The following is a 21,998-nucleotide window of genomic DNA, read 5'->3' on the forward strand; positions in this document are numbered from 1 at the left end:
AGGATGAAGAATCGCAGAATGGATGCAGAGAATAGCAGCAGCGGCGGTGGTGGAGGCCGCCAGGTGGGGATCGCTATCACGCGCTTCTGCCTTATGAGGCAAAACGGTTATCAGTCAACAGGCCTTGACCACGGCTGATCTGACCGTGAAGCTGTGGAAAAGTGCCAGGGGACATCAATACATTCTGGTATTTGGACTATGGTCCGGCACCCGGAGGCCATTCCGGCTGAGGAAGGCCACATCCAGACAAATCGCCAAGGAGCTGTTCCGTAACTAGTTGGGAATCCCAAAAAGATATTGAGGACCAAGGGATTCCATTATGTCCAGGGTGATGAAAGAACTTCGTGCTTTACTGAAAATCAAACAGCTGAGAACTGTTACCAACCTCAGACAGATGGCTCAGTCTAACGCTTTAACAAACACTAAAATCCATGCTGCTGGAAAAGCGGTAGGAAGATGGGCGCACCGGGATCAGCTGTTACCATACATATTATTTGCGGTGAGAGAGGTACCTCAGTCTTCTACTGGTTTTTCACCATTTGAGCTCTTGGGCTTCTACAGACCCAGAGGACTGTTCGACATCGCCAAGGAGGCCTGGGAGGAGCAGCATGCCAACAGCGACACTGATCGACTCATGTAGGGGCTATGAGGGAGAGAATGAAGGCATCTATCCCATGATGCGGGAACACATGGAGGCCAGTAGCGGCAACAGCAAGCCTCCTACAACAGATCTGCCCAGCCCAGGGAGTTTGGGCCGGGACAGAGGCTGGTCCTGGTGCCAACCGTTGAGTGCAAATTCCTGGCAACCTGGCAAGGACCACATATGAGGTCATTGAACGATGGGAGAAGTAAACTACAAGGTGAGGCAACCAGATAAAAGGAAAACTGAGCAGATTTATCATGTTAACCTTTAAAAGAAGTGGCACGCCAGAGAGGCGCTTGTTTAGCTCTCTAACCCCCACAGAGACCCAGGTGAACCGGCGCGAGAAGAGGTTCAGCTGGGTCCAAATCTGTCCCCACATCAACGACAGATGGCCCTGGAACTCGTGGAGCAGAACCAGATGTTTTTCCTCTTCCCGGTCACACAGAGTGGTCAACATGAGATCCGCACCATGCCTGGCCGAACGGTAAACCAGCGCTGCACCGTAAGAGGCTCGTGAAAGTGGTTATACAGATGAGGTAAGGAAGATGCGGGAGTTGGGAGTAATCGAAGAGTCCCACAGTGCCTGCAAGTCCCATAGTACTAGTTCCCAAGCCAGACGGTTAGTACGATTTTGTAATGACTATCGAAAGTTGAATGAAGTGTTGAATTTGATGCATACCCAATGCCTGTGGTGATGATTTAATAGACTCCTTGGGGCATGCTCGCTTCATAACCACAGTTACAAAGGCTTACTGGGCAGGTGCCTGACCCCGGCATCTCCAAGGAGAAGACAGCCTGCCACCCCGAGGGCTCACCAGTATACCCGACTTCCGTTTGGTTCCACGGGCACCTGCCACGCCCAACGCCTTGCATCGAGTCCTTGCGCCCACAAGAGGCACGCAGCGGTTTGATTTGGATGATGTGGTTATACAAAGTCAGGATTGGGCCAGCCACCTACCCCCGGTACAAGCGGTGCTGATCACAGGAAGCAGGGCTCACGGCAAACCCTAAGAAGTGCAAGGTGGCGCGAGACAAACTACCTGGGGTACACCATTAAGGGTTGGTAAACCACAGGAAGCCAACCGCGGGCTATACAGGACTGGCCGCAGCCCATCAACAAGAAGCAAGTATGTTATTTTTGGGCCTCGCGGCTACTATAGACTTCTTTTATTGCAGATTTTGCTACATAGCGGCACCATTGACGGAGCTGGACGATAAACGCCACTCACGAATGGTGTGAAGTGGAACCCCGCGGCGGATAGCGGCTTTCGCAACCTGGAAGGTTGCACTCTGCTCGGATCTCGGTGGCACCAGACTTCGGTTAGTAATTTATTGTCAGCGATTGCTTGAGGTGAACCTCTGCTGTCCCACCTGATAGATGTAAGAAACATTCCATCTCTCTATTTTTTAAGAAATGTGATCCAAGAGAGAAGAATTATTTTAACATGGAGAAGGGAATAACTGCTGTAGTTCTGGGCCTGAGGTCCCTTCGGTTCTATCTCCTGGGCCGACGTTTCATGGTGGTATCTGATCACGGCCTCTGCAGTGGATGGCAAGAACAAGGAATCAAACAGTAGAGTAACCAGATGGTTTTTGAGCTTGCAACCGCAACTTTTCGGTGTCAGGGCTGGCAAGCACCACGGAAATGCGGACGCCCTCCCGGCGCGTGAATTCTTCACTGCCTTTACCCCGATTTCCAGGGACGCCGGTCCCGAGGAGGGGGATGTGTGATGTACGAGAGGCTGTGTCCTGGAGGGACGTTAATCCTGAGGTGGCTGCAAACCCAGACAGCTATGGCTCCATCTGCTGGTATGGTCGGGAACTCCAACCCCTCTGTAACAATCTTCCCACGCAGCTGAAACCAATCAGGGGCTGATAGGCTGGAGTTGTTTTTTGAAGGGAAGAGACACGGTCTGGAGGGTGGGCTCTGGGGAAGAAGAGAATTGTGTTATAACTTCGTTAGTTGCCGAAGACCAATAATAAAATCCTTGTTTTGGTTGAACCTTGACTCCTTGCACTACTTGGGGCAATCTCCGCTGGAAGCGGTAGCCTCTCGTGGCATCACAATATCAATGTATTTCCAATAGAAAAACAATTTTCTGCAGCCACAGATTCAGTCCCTCCAGTGCGTATGCTCCTAGGGAAAGTAAATGAAAGCAGACATGTCATAGCAGGCTTTTGTATTGCAGTAATGGCATGGACAATGTCCCCTTGAATGCAATAGTGCTGAAATCATCTATAGATATGTTCTAGACAGTTCCTTTACATTGCAGAGAGAAAAAGATTGAGGTGGACAAAGGGTATTTCTTTTTGAGTGATTTTTTAAAACTGAAAGGTGTATGAACTTTAATTTATTAAATGGCAAACATGTTTTAGGGGAATACAGTGGTAGCTCACATTAGCATGATAGAGATATATTATAAGAGCAATATATCTGTAAAAGTTAGTCACCTTTAGTCACTTTTTACAAAGCCTCATGCCAAACTGACTTCGTTATGATTGCTTTCATCCCCCCCTCTGTGTTTACATTAACCCTTAGAGTGTACTGTAGTCATCACTGCCCATGGGTAGAGTAGAGCAAAGCTGGAGTGAGCTAGCTCCACCCTGCAATGCAGCACTTCCTTCTCTTGTAAACAAAGACACATACGGGGGGTGGGGGGGGGTGTATTGATGTGGGTAGAACAAGAAAACCCCGGTCACAGAAATCAAACCCTGGATCCCAATCATTCTATAAAGTACAAAGGAAATGTCTAGTAGAAACATGGAGACCAAAGAATAAAACCCCAAACATCTGAGATTAAAGGAAAGCAGATCAGAGGGGCTTTTATGGAAAAGTTATTTCTTCACGCCCTCTTTTTTTCTTCTCAGACGCTTGAGCTCTATCTGCTCCCTCTCAGTAATGCTCCCCCCCAAGTAACACTCTGTGGGAAAGATGCCGACTGCTAAACGAATCCCCGAGTGAAGGACTTGACACGGAGTAAACTTGAGCAATGGGTACTGCAATCTAGCATTATTAATTGGCGTTATGACAACAGGAAAAAAAAAATTGGATATCTTTCCCGAAAAACATTGCCCATTTGATTTGGAATTAGATAATGTTTGTAATGGGACCTGGAAGGCAGAAAAGAGAGAGAATCATTTATTTTTATTTCATATGACTATGTGACATGATGGGGGTATAACTGCTCGCGCAACATGTAGTACCGCAATATTGATGAACTCACACACCTTGTCGATATAGATGCGACGCAGTATCATTTCATGCTGTGAAAGCAATTGGCTGAGTGTGGGTTGAGTGGGAACGGTATTCATTCCTCAGTTGGAGATGCAGGTGAACAGAGTAAATGAACACGAAGTCATGCTGTCTACTAGTTTGTCTGCTTTATGACTGTCCCTTAAAGACATATATGATCATGGTCTTGGTTGCCTGATAGCACAAAGGACAGATAGGAGCAATGCTGTGCAGAGTGTTTTGACAGTAATGCACCTATAGTAATGAGCCAGAGGGGCCTCTGGCTCACTTGGGCCAACGATGTCTATAGTGATTTTTTGAAGGTATGTCCCTAGAGTTGGAAAATGTGTGATAGCAGTGTAGAATGGTAGCTTTCTCTGTGTTATCACTCTCTCATTCATCCCCCATCCCATCATTTTCCCCATTGGGATTTTGTCCATGATAAACAATGTCAGTATAAACAAGTTATTGCTACGAGAATTTAATATATATACTGGACAGCTTAGATTACAGCTATAATCAGACACATTTTTGGAATGTTCAGCTCAAAATAACCTTGACCTTTGACCTCTAGGGTAAGTGCCTTGCAAAAGTATTCCTCCCCATTGGGCATTTTGTTGCATTACAACGTAATTAAGGATTTTATTTAGATTCATGTAATGGACATACACAAAATAGTAAATTGGTGAAGTGAAATGAAAAAAAATAACTGTTTAAAAAAAATTCTAAAAAATAAATAACGGAAAAGTGGTGGTGCAGTATGTATTCACCACCTTTGCTATGAAGCCCGAAATAAGATCTGGTGGAACCAATACCTCAGAAGAATAATTAGTTAAATAAAGTCACCTGTGTGGAATCTAAGTGTCAGATGATCTGTCACATGATTTCAGTATATATACACCGTTCTGAAAGGCCCCAGAGTCTGCAAAAAAGAAGGGGCACCACCAAGCAAGCGGCACCAGGAAGACAAGGAGCAAACAGTCAGGAAAAAGTGTGGAGAAGTACAGATCAGTGTGGGTTATAAAAAAATATCTAAAACTTTGAACATCACAGAGCACCATTAAATAAATTATTAAAAAAATTGAAAGAATATGGTACCACAACAAACCTGCCAAGAGAGAGGGCCGCCCACCAAAACTAGGAAGGCAAGGAGGGCATTAATCAGAGGCAACAAAGAGACTAAAGATAACCCTGAAGGAGTGAAAGCCACAGGGAGATTGAGTATGTATAGGATATTTAGCCGCAACTCCACAGAGCTGGGCTTTACGGAAGAGTGGCGAGAAAAAGATCTTAATGAAAAAAAATAAGCAAACAGGCATGTGGGAGACTCCCCAAACATATGGAAGAAGGTAATCTGGTCAGACGAGACTAAAATTGAGCTTTTGGCAATCAAGGAACATGTTGGGCAAACAACACCTTTCATCACCCGAGAACACCATCCCCACAGTGAAGCATGGTGGTGGCAGCATCGTGATGTGGGGATGCTTTTTCATCGGCAGGGACTGGGAAACTTGTCAGAATTGAAGGAATGATGGATGGCGCCAAATACAGGGAAATTTTGAGGGAAACCTGTTTAGTCTTCAGAGATTTGAGACTGGAACAGAGGTTCACCTTCCAGCAGGACAATGACCGTGAAGCATACTGGTAAAGCAAATACTTGAGTGGTTTAAGGGGAAAAATGTAAATGTCTTGGAACTAGTCAAAGCCCAGACCGAATCGAATGAGAATCTGAGGTATGACTTAAAGATTGCTGTACACAGTGGAACCCATCCAACTTGAAGGAGCAGTTTTGCTTGAAGAATGGGCAAAAATCAGTGGGTAGATGTGCAATTATAGAGACATACCCTGAAGAGACTTGCAGCTGTAATTGCTGAAAAGGTGGCTCTACAAAGTATTGACTTGTTGAAGTAGTTATGTGGAAATCAAATGATACAAACCCCCAAAAATATTTTCATTCCAGGTTGTAAGGCAACAAAATAGGAAAAGTGCCAAGGGGGGTGAATATTTCGCAAGCCACTGTACATATCAGATTTACCCGTATAAATTGCATAAAAAAAAAACTTGATATATTTTAATTTTGTTTGAAAGGGTTCTGAAAGGTCATGAAATTACATTTTAAATGAGATATAATATAACAACTTTGAAAACACCAGCTATGTACAATATTGTTTAAAATAGCATATTGTGCATTGACATTACAATGTTGGAAGCAAAATAGAATTCATTTAGTGCGGAAGCTATGTTTGGATGAATTTGGTGAGAGGCACCACATTTCACAACAAAGAAAGATAGAAAGATGTAGAATTACGAAACCTCAAAATTTTTATAGTTAGACACAAACAACTCAAGATAATGGCATTGAGTGTTTGGTGGTATATTGTAAAAAGTTTGGGGGGTTAATACGTGAATCCTGTGATGGCCCCGTATCTACAAATCTTTGTCAACAACAACAAAAATCCAGAAAAACGATGTCAAAAATGTTATAAATTGATTTGCATTTGAATGAGGGAAATAAGGATTTGAACCCTGCAAAACATGACTTATACTTGGTGGAAAACCCGTTGGAATCACAGAGGCAGACGTCTTGTAGTTGGCACCAGGTTGCACACATCTCAGGAGGGATTTTGTTACTCCTCTTGCAGATTTCCAAGTCATTAAGGTTTTTAGGCTGAGGTGGCAATCGAACCTTCAGCCCCAAGATTTTAGGGATAGGTGAGACTGGCTAGGCCACTCCAGGACCTTAATGTGCTTCTTCTTGAGCCACCCTGTTGCCTTGGCCGTGAGGTTTGGGTCATTGTCATGGTGGAATACCCATCCACGACCCATTTTCAATGCCCTGGCTGAGGGAAGTAGGTTTCACCCAAGATTTGACGGTACATGGCCCCGCCCATCGTCCCTTTGATGGGTGAAGTTGTCCTGTCCCTTTAGAGAAAAAACACCCCCCAAAGCATAATGTTTCCACCTCCATGTTTGATGGTGGGGATGGTGTTTTGGGGTATAGGCAGTATTCCTCCCCCTCCAAACATGGAGAGTTGAGTTGATGCCAAAGAGCTCGATTTGGTTCATCTGACCACAACACTTTCACCCAGTTCTCCTCTGAATCATTCAGATGTTCATTGGCAAACTTCAGACGGCCCTGTATATGTGCTTTCTTGAGCAGGGAGAGTCTTGCAGGAGCTGCAGGATTTCAGTCATTTAGGCATAGTGTGTTAAATTGTTTTCTTGGTGACTATGGTCCAGCTGCCTTGAGATCATTGACAAGACTGTAACTCCCGTAGTCTAGGTGATTCTCACCCTCATGATCATTGCAACTCCACGAGGTGAGATCTTGCATGGAGCCCCAGGCCGAGGGAGATTGACAGTTATTTTGTGTTTCTCCATTTACGAATAATCGCACCAACTGTTGTCACCTTCTCACCAAATTGTTGGGAGGTTTGTAGCCATCCAGCCTTGTGTAGGTCAAATCTTGTCCCTGACATCCTGGAGAGCCTTGGTTTGGCATGGTGGAGAGTTTGGAATCTGATTGATTGATTGCTTATGTGGACAGGTGTCTTTTATACAGGTAACAAGCTGAGATTAGGAGCACCCTTTAAGATTTGATTTTTGGAATTTTTTGTTGTTATTCTGTTCTACTGTTCAAATAAACACCATTAAAATTATAGAGATATATCTTTGTAGTGGGAAAATGTAAAAATACAGGGATAAATACTTCCCCTCACTGTACATTCCCATTACAATGTGTAAAAACCCAATGTTGGGCCTGTTGAGGAATTATATATTTTATATTTTAGTAACGACAACATGGCCCCAGTAGTAAGAATCCATCTTAATAAATCTAACTTTGTGTAATGGCTTGCTGGTTTATAAGAACAGTATGTAAAAGTATGGATTAATGGAATTTAACGTTTTTGTCTCTGTTTTATGAAAACAAAAGGATAACATGTATATAATATAGCTCACATCCTTGATATTCACTTGTAAATCATTTTACATGTTTGAAGTGAAATATTGGAATTATTGAACCAGATATGACATTCAGACAGCTTTTTGCACATTCTTACCACAATTCTTTATATCTGGCACACCGGTAATTGGTGTGTATTTTACATCACTATGACCATTTGTAGATATTATTGGGCATACTACAATTATATATGGTCATATGAAATTGATCCAATAAGACCCCATTGAGTTGTTTGGTGGCCATTTTGGAAAAAGGCTGTGGGGTTAATGCGTGAATCCTGTGATGGCCCTCCATCTACAAGTGTTTTTATAATCCTGTTCTAGCTGTGGGTGTGAAATGTGTGGTGCCTCTATCACCAGAGTTACAATCCAAAAACATAGCTGCCCCACTACATGGAACTCTTATGGTTAAGGTGACAACATTCTAATGTCAATAGTACAATATGGGCTACATTTTAACAATAGTTGTAGTTGGTTATATTATCTATCATTTGAAAGGTAATTTTATGACCTTTCAGAACCAGTTGTCAAACAAAGATTAAAATGTATCAGGGTTTTCTTTTTGAAGCAATTTATGAAGGTAATTCTGGTATGTACCCTCGATGCTCAAAGGTCAAGGTTCTTTGAATCTATGCTTTCCAATGACACAGTGGCGTCAGAAAGTATTCACAACTCTTGACTTTTTCCACAATTTGTTGTGCTACAGCCTGAATTTAAAATTGATTAAATTGAGGTGTTTTGTCACTGACCTACACACAATACCCCATAATGCCAAAGTGGAATTATGTTTTAAGACATTTTTACCAATTAATTTAAAATTGAAAAGCTGAAATGTCTTGAGTCAATAAGTATTCAACCCCTTTGTTATGGCAAGCCTAAATATACTGAACAAAAATATAAACACAACATGTAAAGAGTTGGTCCCATGTTTCATGAGCTGAAATAAAAGATCCCAGAAAGGTTCCATACACACAAAAAGCTAATTTCTCTCAAATGTTGTCCACAAATTTGTTTACATCCCTGTTAGTGAGCATTTCTCATTTGCCACGATAATCCGGTCCACCTGACAGGTGTGGCATATTAAGAAGCTGATAAAACAGCATGATCATTACATAGGTACACCTTTGTGCTGAGGACAATAAAAGGCCACTCTAAAATGTGAACTTTTGTCACACAACCCGATGCTACAGATGTCTTTTTGAGAAAGCGTGCAATTAGTAAATCCACCAGAGCTGTTGCCAGATAATTTAATGTTAATTTCTCTACCATAAGCCGCCTCCATCGCCATTTTAATGAATTTGTCAGTACATCCAACTGGCCTCATAACCGCAGACCACGTGTAACCACGCCACCCCCAGGATCTCCACATCCGTCTTCTTTACCTGTGGGATTGTCTCAGACCAGCGACCCGGACAGCTGATGAAACTGTGGTTTTGCACAACCAAAGAATATCTGCACAAACTGTCAGAAACCGTCTCTGGGAAGCTCATCTGCATGCTCGTCATCTTCACCAGGGTCTTGACCTGACTGCAGTTCGGCATCGTAACCGACTTCAGTGGGCAAATGCTCACCTTCGTGGATGAATCCCGGTTTCAACTGTAACAGGCAGATAGCAGACAGCATGTATGGCGTCGTGTGGGCGAGCGGTTTGCTGATGTCAACGTTTGAACAGAGTGCCCCATGGTGGTGGGGTTATGGTATGAGCAGGCATAAGCTACGGACAACGAACACAATTGCATTTTATCGATGGCAATTTGAATGCACAGAGATACCGTGACGAGATCCTGAGGCACATTTTCGTGCCATTCATCCCCCGCCATCACCACATGTTTCAGCATGATAATGCACGGCCCCATGTCGCAAGGATCTGTACACAATTCCTGGAAGCTTGAAAATGTCCCAGTTCTTCCATGGCCTGCATACTCACCAGTCATGACACCCATTGAGCATGTTTGGGATGCTCTGGATCGATGTGTACGACAGCGTGTTCCAGTTCCCGCCAATATCCAGCAACCTTCGCACAGCCATTGAAGAGGAGTGGGACAACATTCCACAGGCCACAATCAACAGCCTGATTAACTCTATCGCGAAGGAGATGTGTCACGCTGCATGAGGCAAATGGTGGTCACACCAGACTGGTTTTCTGATCCTCACACCTGCTTTTTTTTAAGGTATCTGTATTCCCAGTCATGTGAAATCCATAGATTAGGGCCTTAATTTATTTCAATTGACTGATTTCCTTATATGAACTGTAACTCAGGAAAATCGTTGACATTGTTTAATTTTGCGTTTATATTTTTGTTCAGTGGTAAAAATGTGCTTAACAAGTCACTATATAAGTTGCATGGACTCTGTGTGCAATAATAGTGTTTAACATGATTTTTGAATGACTACCTCATCTCTGTACCACACATACAATTATCTGTAAGGTCCCTCAATCGAGCAGTGAATTTCAAACACAGATTCAACCACAAAGACCAGGGATGTTTTCCAATGCCTCGCAAAGAAGGGCACCTACACAATATATGCAAAAGTATGTGGACACCTTCAAATGAGTGGATTCAGCCATTTCAGCCACACCTGGTGCTGACAGGGGTATAAAATCGAACACACCGCCATGCAATCTCCATAGACATTGGCAGTACAATGGCCTTACTGAAGAGCTCAGTGACTTCCAACGTGGCACCGTCATAGGATGCCACCTTTCCAAGAAGTCAGTTTGTCACATTTTTGCCATGCTAGAGCTTCCGGTCAACTTTACCTGCTGTTATTGTGAAGTAGAAACGTCTAGGAGCAACAAAATGCGAAGTTATAGGCCACACAAGCTCACAGAATGAGACCGCCGAGTGCTAAATCGCGTAGTGTGTAAAAATCGTCTGTTCTCGGTTGCAACACTCACTACCAAATTCCAAACTGCCTCTGGAAGCAACGTCAGGACAATAACTATTTGTTGGGAGCTTCATGAAATGGGTTTCCATGGCCGAGCAGCCACACACAAACCTAAGATCACCATGCACAATCCCAAGCTTTGCCTCGCCGCCATTGGACTCTGGAGCAGTGGAAACGCGTTCTCTAGAGTGATGAATCACGCTTCACCTTCTGGCAGTCCGACAGACGAATCTTGGTTTGGTGGATGCCAGGAGAACGTTACATGCCTGAATGCATAGTTCCAACTGTAAGATTTGGTGGAGGAGGATTAATGGTCTGTGTCTGTTTTTCATGGTTTGGGCTAGGCCCCTTAGTTCCAGTGAAGTGAAATCTTAAAGCTACAGCATACAATGACATTCGAGACCATTCTGTGCTTCCAACTTTGTGGCAACAGTTTGGCCCTTTCCTGTTTAGGCATGGAAATGCCCCCGTGAACAATGCGAGGTCCATACAGAAATTATTTGTTGAGATCAGTGTGGAAAAACTTGACTGGTCTGCACAGAGCCCTGACCTCAACCCCATCGAACACCTTTGGGATGAATTGGAACGCCGACTGCAAACCAGGCCTAATTGCCCAACATCAGTGCCTGACCTCACTAATGCTCTTGTGGCTGAATGGAAGCAAGTCCCCACAGCAATGTTCCAACATCTAGTGGAAAGCCTTCCCAGAAGAGTGAAGGCTGTTATAGCAGGAAAGGGGGACCAACTCCATATTAATGCCCAATATTTTGGAATGAGATGTTTGACGAGCAGTTATCCACATACTTTTGGTAATGTAGTGTATTTGTAGACAGGTTAAAAAAAAAGATGCAGATATTGAATATCCCTTTGAGCATGGTGAAGTTATTAATTACACTTTTGGATAGTGTAGCAATACACCCAGTCACTACAAAGATACTGGCGTCCTTGCTAACTCAGTTGTCGGAGAGGAAGGAAACCACTCAGGGATTTCACTATGAGGCCAATGGTGACTTTAAAACAGTTACAGAGTTTAATGGCTGTGAAAGGAGAAAACTGAGGATGGATCAACAACATTGTAGTTACTCCACAATACTAACCTAAATGACAGAGTGAAAAGATGGAAGCTTGTACAGAATACAAATATTCCAAAACATGCATCCTGTTTGCAATAAGACACTAAAGTCAAACTGTAACAAAATTGGCAAAGAAAGGAACTTTATGTCCTGAATACAAAGTGTTATGTTTGTTGAAAATCCAACACATCAAATTCACCTTTCAGCAGGACAATAACCTAAAACACAAGGCCAAATATACTGTACACTGGAGTTGCTTACCAAGATGACATTGAATGTTCCTGAGTGGCCTAGTTAAAGGTTAGACTTAAATCGGCAATGTTAAACAACCAACTTGACAGAGTTTTAAGATTTTTTTAAGAATATGCAAATATTGTACAATCCAGTTGTGCAAAGCTCTTAGAGACTTACCCAGAAAGATTCACGGCTGTAATCGCTGCCTAAGGTGATTCTAACATGTATTGACTCAGGGGTGTGAATACTTATGTAAATGAGATATTTCTGTATTTCATTTTTAATAAATGTCCTAACAGTTCTAAAAACATGTTTTCACTTTGTCATTATGGATTAAAATGGATGAAAAAATATATATTTCTTCCATTTTGAATTCAGGCTATAACACAACAAAATGTGAAATACTGTAAGTCAAGGGGTATGAATACTTTTGAAGGCACTGTATATGATTAAAAGGTATATGTGCGCAATAACTTCCAAAATCCCTATGGGGAAAATGAATGGGATGGAGGAATGAAGGAAATAGTGATAACAAAGAGAAAGCTTCCATTGCTGCACTGCTGTCACACATTTTCTAGGGACATAGACAGTGCATTCGGAAAGTATTCAGACCTCTTCACCTTTTCCACATTTTGTTACGTTACAGCCTTATTCTAAAATTGAATAAATTGTTTTTTTCCCTCATCAATCTACACACGAGTCTGCTTGGGTATGACGCTACAAGCTTGGCATACCTGTATTTGGGGAGTTTCTCCCATTGTTCTCGGCAGATCCTCTCAAGCTCTGTCAGGTTGAATGATGAGCGTCGCTGCACAGCTATTTTCAGGTCTCTCCAGAAATGTTAGATCGGGTTCAAGTCCGGGCTCTGGCTGGGCCACTCAAGGACAGTCAGAAACTTGTCCCAAAGCCGCTCCTGCATTGTCTTGACTGTGTGCTTAGGGTCGTTGTCCTGTTGGAAGGTGAACCTTCCCCCAGTCTGAGGTCCTGAGCACTCTGGAGCAGGTTTTTATCAAGGATCTCTCTGTACTTTGCTCCGTTCAGCTTTCCCTCGATCCTGACTAGTCTCCCAGTCCCTGCCGCTGAATAACATCCCCACAGCATGATGCTGCCACCACCATGCTTCACCGTAGGGATGGTATTGGCCAGGTGATGAGCTGTGCCTGGTTTTTTCCAGACGTGACGCTTGGCATTCAGGCCAAAGAGTTCAATCTTGGTTTCATCAGACCAGAGAATATTGTTTCTCATGGTCTGAGAGTACTTTAGGTGCCTTTTGGCAAACTCAGCGGGCTGTCATGTGCCTTTTACTGAGGAGTGGCTTCCGTCTGACCACTCTACCATAAAGGCCTGATTGGTGGAGTGCTGCAGAGATGGTTGTCCTTCTGGAAGGTTCTCCCATCTTTACAGAGGAACTGTGGAGCTCTGTCAGAGTGACCATCGGGTTCTTGGTCACCTCCCTGACCAAGGCCCTTCTCCCCGATTGCTCAGTTTGACCATTTAAGAATGATGGAGGCCACTGTGTTCTTGGGGACCTTCAATGCTTCAGCCATTTTTTGGTACCCTTCCCCAGATCTTTGCCTCGACACAATCCTGTCTCGGACCTTACATAGACAGGTGTGTGCCTTTCCAAATCATGTCCAATCAATTGAATTTCCACAGGTGGACTCCAATCAAGTTGTAGAAAAATCTCAAGGATGATCAATGGAAACAGGATGCATCTGAGTTCAATTTCGAGTTTCATAGCAAAGGGTCTGAATATGTATGTAAATAAGGTATTTTTTATTTTATTTTCATACATTTGCTAAACACCTGTTTTTGCTTTGTCATTATGGGGTATTTGTGTAGATTAATGAAGGAAAAAAATAATTTTATCAATTTTAGAATAAGGCTGTAACGTAACAAAATGTGGAAAAAGTGAAGGGGTCTGAATACTTTCCGAATGCACTGTAGACATTCAAGAAAATCACTATCTGACATTGTTGGCCCAAGTGAGACCAACGGCCCAAATTAGGGGTATTGCTCATGGACTAAATGGGCTGACAGTCCATAGCGTTCACTGGCTGATGAGTTGTTGAACAAAAGGCAATTTAGTGAACATCATTTAGTTTAAGAAATTAGGATAGCAGCTACTCACGTGCCATCCCACTGGGCACAGACATCAGTTCAACGTCTAGTTTTGATACACATTTGGTTGAGTTTTCAATTAACATGAATTCAATATGAAATCAACAAAACATTTCACCATGTCATTGGATTTAGGTTAAAAGTTGGGTGAAAAAAAGACTAAATTCCCTTAAGTTGATGACTTTTTGCAAATCCAATCATTTTTCCACATTGATTCAACGTCATCACATAGATTTTTTGGGTTGAAATGGTGTGGAAATAGCGTTGATTCAACCAGTTTTTTCCCAGTGGGATGCTGTGCTGTGCTAACTTTACCTCCCATTGCTTATGGTATTCATAAACTCTTACCCAAAGTGAACTGTGTCTCAGTTGGGAAGCCTTTTGAACAACACACCATCTACTGTGAGGACTTATTTGATGAAACTACTGTCTGTGTGGGATCTGTATTATTCATCCTAAATTTGAATCCCTTTGTCTAAAATGCCCGGGGGTAGTTGGAGGCTTACAGACAGAATATAACAAGAAATTGGTTTAAAAAATGACTGTATTTTGACTTTTTAAATTCTATTTTACCACCAGAATACAAAGATAAAATAATCCTCCCATTTGAACATTACAAAACCCATCAACTGCCCTAATGTGTACAGAGCATTGATTTGTTAGTGATGCACTGCAGGGAAAATCCTTACTGTTTTTCACAATTACCATTTTATCCTTAGTCATTATCTGAACACTATTATATGTATGAAAATTAATGTAAATTCTACTAACCCCACTGCTTTTATAGAAAAGTAAGTGTTTCTCTAGACCTGGTCGATTGCCATATCAAGTATTGTGTTTTTCCTTTCCTCAGTATTGTCACTGCATTTGTGGTCAAAAGTGCTATAGCAACTAGCTGTGCCCAGGCTCTCAACATGTCAAATCCTGCATCCAATCTCACATCCATCAAACATACTCTGGTTTCATAACACTGTTGCCATGGTTACACTGTATTTAAAACCTGTTGTAATAACCTGACCATCACAATTTTCTCCCAAAGAGGTAATGTCCACCATTTCGGTGCTAAAATTATTCCTCCACTGTCCTTGTTTTTCTAATTAATTAGCCGTATTAAAGGAAATTGGCCTGTCAAAGTCAATATATCATGGGAACTCTAGTGCTTAGTGAAGTATGGATAGACAAAACTGAATGTGAGACTGAGAGCAAGGTAGTAAATTCAAGCCATAGTATAATCAGATTTTTTTTTTTACAGGTACATTTTCTAAAAGGTTGATTTCTTGAACCAGACTGTCAAGGAGTTCCACTGTTAGATTGTATTAATTGCATTCATCGTGCTGTCCAACATGGGCTGAGCATCAGATGTACACAAACATGTAGAGGGATATTGATGCAGTACTCTTAAACAATATATTGAACAGGATTAGACTTGTGTAGAGAGGTCTTGTCAGATGTCCTTGTCTTTAACTAAAAGTAGTCCTTCTCATTCTGGAGATACAATCTAGAAGTGCTTGGAACAGAGTTATCCTCTTGGCTGGGCTGGAAAATCTATGGACAATCTTTGTTAATCCCAACTCTGCTATCTGACTGTGTGCCTGTAGGCTCGTCAACCCTCTAAGGACAAGTATGGTCAAACTTACTGAAATAAAAATAATTCCATTTTCCATTTTTGTTCAGCTAAGTCCCACAAGCAGCCCTTCACTTGCAGAGATTTCCAGAGCAACAGTTGAAAGCACAGGACAAGTGTCAAGCAGACCAGTGAAAATCCCATGATTAAATAAAGCTGGCAAGAGCAACATGAGTTGATGTTTGTACTCTGAGAGACTACAGAAGCATGGAGGTGAAAACCGGGCACTGCAAGGCCACTTACTCTTAATTAAAGAGTGGGGAAAGAGGCTCTGCCAAGTCTTCCACAAGATTCACACAGGAGCAAATTAGGGCGTCTGACAGCCACACAGACATTCTCTCCCATTAGATACGACTTCTTCTCTCATTAAAGGGATGGAGCCACTCTCAGAGCTCCCAAATCCCAAATAATTAAATAGAATGCATTAACGACTGATTGAGGGAAAGAGGGATTTCTAGTATAATAGGTGTCTTCTTTCTTTTGCAAAGTGCTGTGCTGTAGCCATGCAGTAGCCACTCCTATAGGAATGAGGTGAAACACACCACAAACACACTCAAAACTGTTGGATTTATAGTTAGTTTTATTCCGGTTTAGATGGAGTCATCCAAATGTAGATCTATTGTAGCATCTCATCCCCTTCTGACCACTAATGAGCAACTCTTGGCGGCTGAGACACAGCTCAGAATAACAACATTCATATAAATACAAGTTTATGATGAATTGATAGCAATAAGATGTGACATGAAGAATACACACAGTGCCAGATGCCAGGGGTTGTCCGCTGTGGCTTAGTATCCTTCAAACTGCTTTATTACATTTCACTCGGCAGAATAATTCTTCCGGCATAGTCATTTCTCAGGCTCACTGGCACATTTATATTTACTCCGCCAGAGCCAGCTAGGCAGCCCAATATCATTTCTAACCAGGCAGACTGTAGAGAGGAACAGTATTTACAGCAAAGACAAATCAAACATCATCTAAAGCATTAGAACACCTTTTGACTCCATTTGGTGGACATGGTGACCTGTAAACTCGGGATCAACAGGGCAATGTCATATATCTAACGCCAAAGTATACATTGATTGCTTTCCAAATCCATTTCACTGTCTCACAAATCCTCTGTTGCCATACCAATCACTCTCCTCCCATCTCTCTCAGTTAGTGTGATAAATCGCATCTTGTGGTCTAACTTTTAATTGGAACTAATATTGGCTACTATAAATCAAATGGGATACATCAGCATATCACTTAACATGTTAACATACAGTGGGGGAAAAAGTATTTAGTCAGCCACCAATTGTGCAAGTTCTCCCACTGAAAAAGATGAGAGAAGCCTGTAATTTTCATCATAGGTACACGTCAACTATGACAGACAAATTGAGGAAAAAAAAATACAGAAAATCACATTGTAGGATTTTTAATTAATTTATTTGCAAATTATGGTGGAAAATAAGTATTTGGTCACCTACAAACAAGCAAGATTTCTGGCTCTCACAGACCTGTAACTTCTTCTTTAAGAGGCTCCTCTGTCCTCCACTCGTTACCTGTATTAATGGCACCTGTTTGAACTTGTTATCAGTATAAAAGACACCTGTCCACAACCTCAAACAGTCACACTCCAAACTCCACTATGGCCAAGACCAAAGAGCTGTCAAAGGACACCAGAAACAAAATTGTAGACCTGCACCAGGCTGGGAAGACTGAATCTGCAATAGGTAAGCAGCTTGGCTTGAAGAAATCAACTGTGGGAGCAATTATTAGGAAATGGAAGACATACAAGACCACTGATAATCTCCCCTCGATCTGGGGCTCCACGCAAGATCTCACACCGTGGGGGTCAAAATTATCACAAGAACGGTGAGCAAAATCCCGAACCACACGGGGGGACCTAGTGAATGACCTGCAGAGAGCTGGGACCAAAGTAACAAAGCCTACCATCAGTAACACTACACCGCCAGGGACTCAAATCCTGCAGTGCAAGACGTGTCCCCCCTGCTTAAGCCAGTACATGTCCAGGTCCGTCTGAAGTTTGCTAGAGTGTATTTGGATGATCCAGAAGAGGATTGGGAGAATGTCATATGGTCAGATGAAACCAAAATATAACTTTTGGTAAAAACTCAACTCGTCGTGTTTGGAGGACAAAGAATGCTGAGTTGCATCCAAAGAACACCATACCTACTGTGAAGCATGGGGGTGGAAACATCATGCTTTGGGGCTGTTTTTTTCTGCAAAGGGACCAGGACGACTGATCCGTGTAAAGGAAAGAATGAATGGGGCCATGTATCGTGAGATTTTGAGTGAAAACCTCCTTCCATCAGCAAGGGCATTGAAGATGAAACGTGGCTGGGTCTTTCAGCATGACAATGATCCCAAACACACCGCCCGGGCAACGAAGGAGTGGCTTCGTAAGAAGGCATTTCAAGGTCCTGGAGTGGCCTAGCCAGTCTCCAGATCTCAACCCCATAGAAAATCTTTGGAGGGAGTTGAAAGTCCGTGTTGCCCAGCAACAGCCCCAAAACATCACTGCTCTAGAGGAGAGCTGCATGGAGAAATGGGCCAAAATACCAGCAACAGTGTGTGAAAACCTTGTGAAGACTTACAGAAAACGATTGACCTGTGTCATTGCCAACAAAGGGTATATAACAAAGTATTGAGAAACTTTTGTTATTGACCAAATACTTATTTTCCACCATAATTTGCAAATAAATTCATTAAAAAATCCTACAATGTGATTTTCTGGAAAAAATAATCTCATTTTGTCTGTCATAGTTGACGTGTACCTATGATGAAAATTACAGGCCTCTCATCTTTTTTAAGTGGGAGAACTTGCACAATTGGTGGCTGACTAAATACTTTTTTTCCCCACTGTATGTTTCCCATCATGATTGCATGTATCCCAAGCATTAATAAAATGTGTATGCTAACCTGTTTGCATATAGATAGAAATGTGTATAAAACAATTTGTTAAGAGAGTGAAATGGGGGGGTTCAAACCAGAGGGTTAAATATTACATTTCCACCTCTTTATACCACCAGGTATAGAATAGGACTAGGACTCCCAATGCCATTTCATGGTCTCTGTAGAAATGATTCAGGTGTGGGATCTCTTTGGTCTTGAAGTTGAAAGGTGCTGATGGTGTGTTGTGATTGACATGTCACCTACCTCTCCGCCTTCTCTCATTATCCTTTGTTTCATGCTTTCCATGAGGGCTGGGGTTGATGAAAGACATGGACATCTCCTAAAGAACTACAGTTACAGGTAGATATTTTCAGATTGATCTATGGGACAAAGAAGCCAATGTAACAGCACCAATGTTTTCATAGTGGTGTAAAGTACTTACAGTTGAAGTCGGAAGTTTACATACACTTAGGTTTGAGTCATTAAAACTTGTTTTTCAACCACTCCACACTTCTTGTTAACAAACTATAGTTTGGCAAGTCGGTTAGGACATCTACTTTGTGCATGACACAAGTAATTTTTCCAACAATTGTTTACGGACAGATTATTTCACTTATAATTCACTGTATCACAATTCCAGTGGGTCAGAAGTTTACATACACTAAGTTGACTGTGCCTTTAAACAGCTTGGAAAATTCCAGGAAATGATGTAATGGCTTTAGAAGCTTCTGATAGGCTAATTGACATCATTTGAGTCAATTGGAGGTGTACCTGTGGATGTATTTCAAGGTCTACCTTCAAACTCAGTGCCTCTTTGCTTGACATCATGGGAAAATCAAAAGAAATCAGCCAAGACCTCAGAAAAATAATTGTAGACCTCCACAAGTCTGGTTCATCCTTGGGAGCAATTTCCAAACGCCTGAAGGTACCTCGTTCATCTCTACAAACAATAGTACGCAAGTATGAACACCATGGGACCACGCAGCCATCATACCGCTCAGGAAGGAGAGACGGGTTCTGTCTCCTAGAGATGAACGTACTTTGGTGCGAAAAGTGCAAATCAATCCCAGAACAACAGCAAAGGACCTTGTGAAGATGCTGGAGGAAACGGGTATAAAAGTATCTATATCCACAGTAAAATTAGTCCTATATCGACATAACCTGAAAGGCCTCTCAGCAAGGAAGAAGCCACTGCTCCAAAACTGCCATAAAAAAGCCAGATTCACCCAATTTATTGTGGGAAGCTTGTGGAAGGCTACCTGAAACATTTGACCCAAGTTAAACAATTAAAGGCAATGCTACCAAATACTAATTGAGTGTATGTAAACTTCTGACCCACTGGGAATGTGATGAAAGAAATAAAAGCTGAAATAAATCATTCTCTCTACTATTATTCTGACATTTCACATTCTTAAAATAAAGTGGTGAACCTAACTGACCTAAGACAGGGAATTTTTACTAGGATTAAATGTCAGGAATTGTGAAAAATTGAGTTTGAATGTATTTGGCTAAGGTGTATGTAAACTTCCGACTTCAACTATATGTCCAATAACAAGGTGACTTTAAACGTACGGCTCATGTTTTGATGTGGCATCATTACCTAGAATGTATTGCTCAGAAACTGTTAAGGGCCGTATTTATCTGTCCAAATGGGCATCGTAGTTCACTCTGTTCACCTGTCCTAAATCCCCTATGTGGGCTTTGGATCACCCCCTCTGCAGTCAGGGGATGTCTGAGGATTACCCACAAGGCCTGTCAGAGGCTCACGCATGCACGTGCAAACACACACCCACGCCACGCACACAAATTATTGGTTGCCGATATGTTACGATTAGAATAACGTGGCTGATTATAAAATAATCAGACAGGAAATGTGTGGGTTTTGGCGTTCAAGTGTGTTGTGTATTACCAGGGCAGTTTTGCCAGGGCCATTGTGGGCTTACTGAGGATGTATTTTGTTATCTGATTTCTGATTCTCGTCTGAAGATGAAACACACAAAAGATACATGGCTTAGAGAGCTAATTTTAGAAGAGCTGCCTTATCATTCACAACACCTGGCAATAATAGTGCTTAATTTGCAAACAAAAGGAGCCCACTGGGCAGCACACTGGTTGAATCAACGTTGTTTCAATGTAATTTGTCAACGTATTGTGACGTGGAATCGACGTGGAAAATACATTGGATTTGAATAAAGTAATCAACCAGTACTGTCTTCATCTCATCCAACCAGCGTTGTAAACGTTGAAATTAGGTAAAACTACAATTTAAATACATTGACTTAACCAGACTAACAGGTTGTTAGGTCAATCTAATTTCAACATAATAATTAGAACTATGTATATGTTGAAATTGTGTTGAAAATTCCACATAGAACGTAACCACTTTTTCATCCTATATTCAATTGGGTGGTTGAAATTATGTAGAATTTCATATTTGATTAGAAATACTTTATTTGACCTTGCTACAATGTGAATTGTTTCAACGTCATGCTATCAACCTAAATAAAGAGGTAAACATGTTTGAAGCCACAGTCCAACGATTTCTGCCTTAACAGTGACTCCTACTGGTATATGAGGGGTATTGCACTTCAGTGAGAACGAGTCTACACCAGATGCCTACCTCTACAGTGCCTTCAGAAAGTATTCACACCTCTTGACTTTTTCACATTTGTTGTGTTACAGCCTGAATTTAAAATGGATTCAATTAAGATTTTGTATCAGTGGCCTACACACAATACCCCATAATGTCAAAGTGGAATGATGTTTTTAGAAATGTTTACAAATGTAAAAAATTTAAAGCTGAAAATGTCTTGAGTCAATAACTATTCAACCCCTCAGTTGAGCAGTGAATTTCAAACACAGATTCAACCACAAAAACCAGGGAGCTTTTCCAATGCCTCAACAAAAACAGCAGACATTGAATATCCCTTTGAGCATGGTGAAGTTATTAATTACACTTTGGATGGTGTATCAATACACCCAGTCACTACAAAGATACAGGCGTCCTTCCTAACTCAGTTGCCGGAGAGGAAGGAAACCGCTCAAGGATTTCACTATGAGGCCAATGATGACTTTAAAACTATTAAAACTGAGGATGGATCAACAACATTGTAGTTACTTCACAATACTAATCTAAATGACAGAGTGAAAATAAGAAGCCTGTACAGAATAAAAATATTTAAAAACATGCAATAAGGCACTAAAGTAAAACTGCAAAAAATGTGGCAAAGATATTAACTTTACGTCTTGAAAACAAAGCGTTATGTTTAGGGCAAATCCAACACAACACATCACTGTGTACCACTCTTCATATTTTCAACC

The sequence above is a fragment of the Coregonus clupeaformis genome, chromosome 11 (assembly GCF_020615455.1).
Source record: "Coregonus clupeaformis isolate EN_2021a chromosome 11, ASM2061545v1, whole genome shotgun sequence".
NCBI lineage: Eukaryota > Metazoa > Chordata > Actinopteri > Salmoniformes > Salmonidae > Coregonus > Coregonus clupeaformis.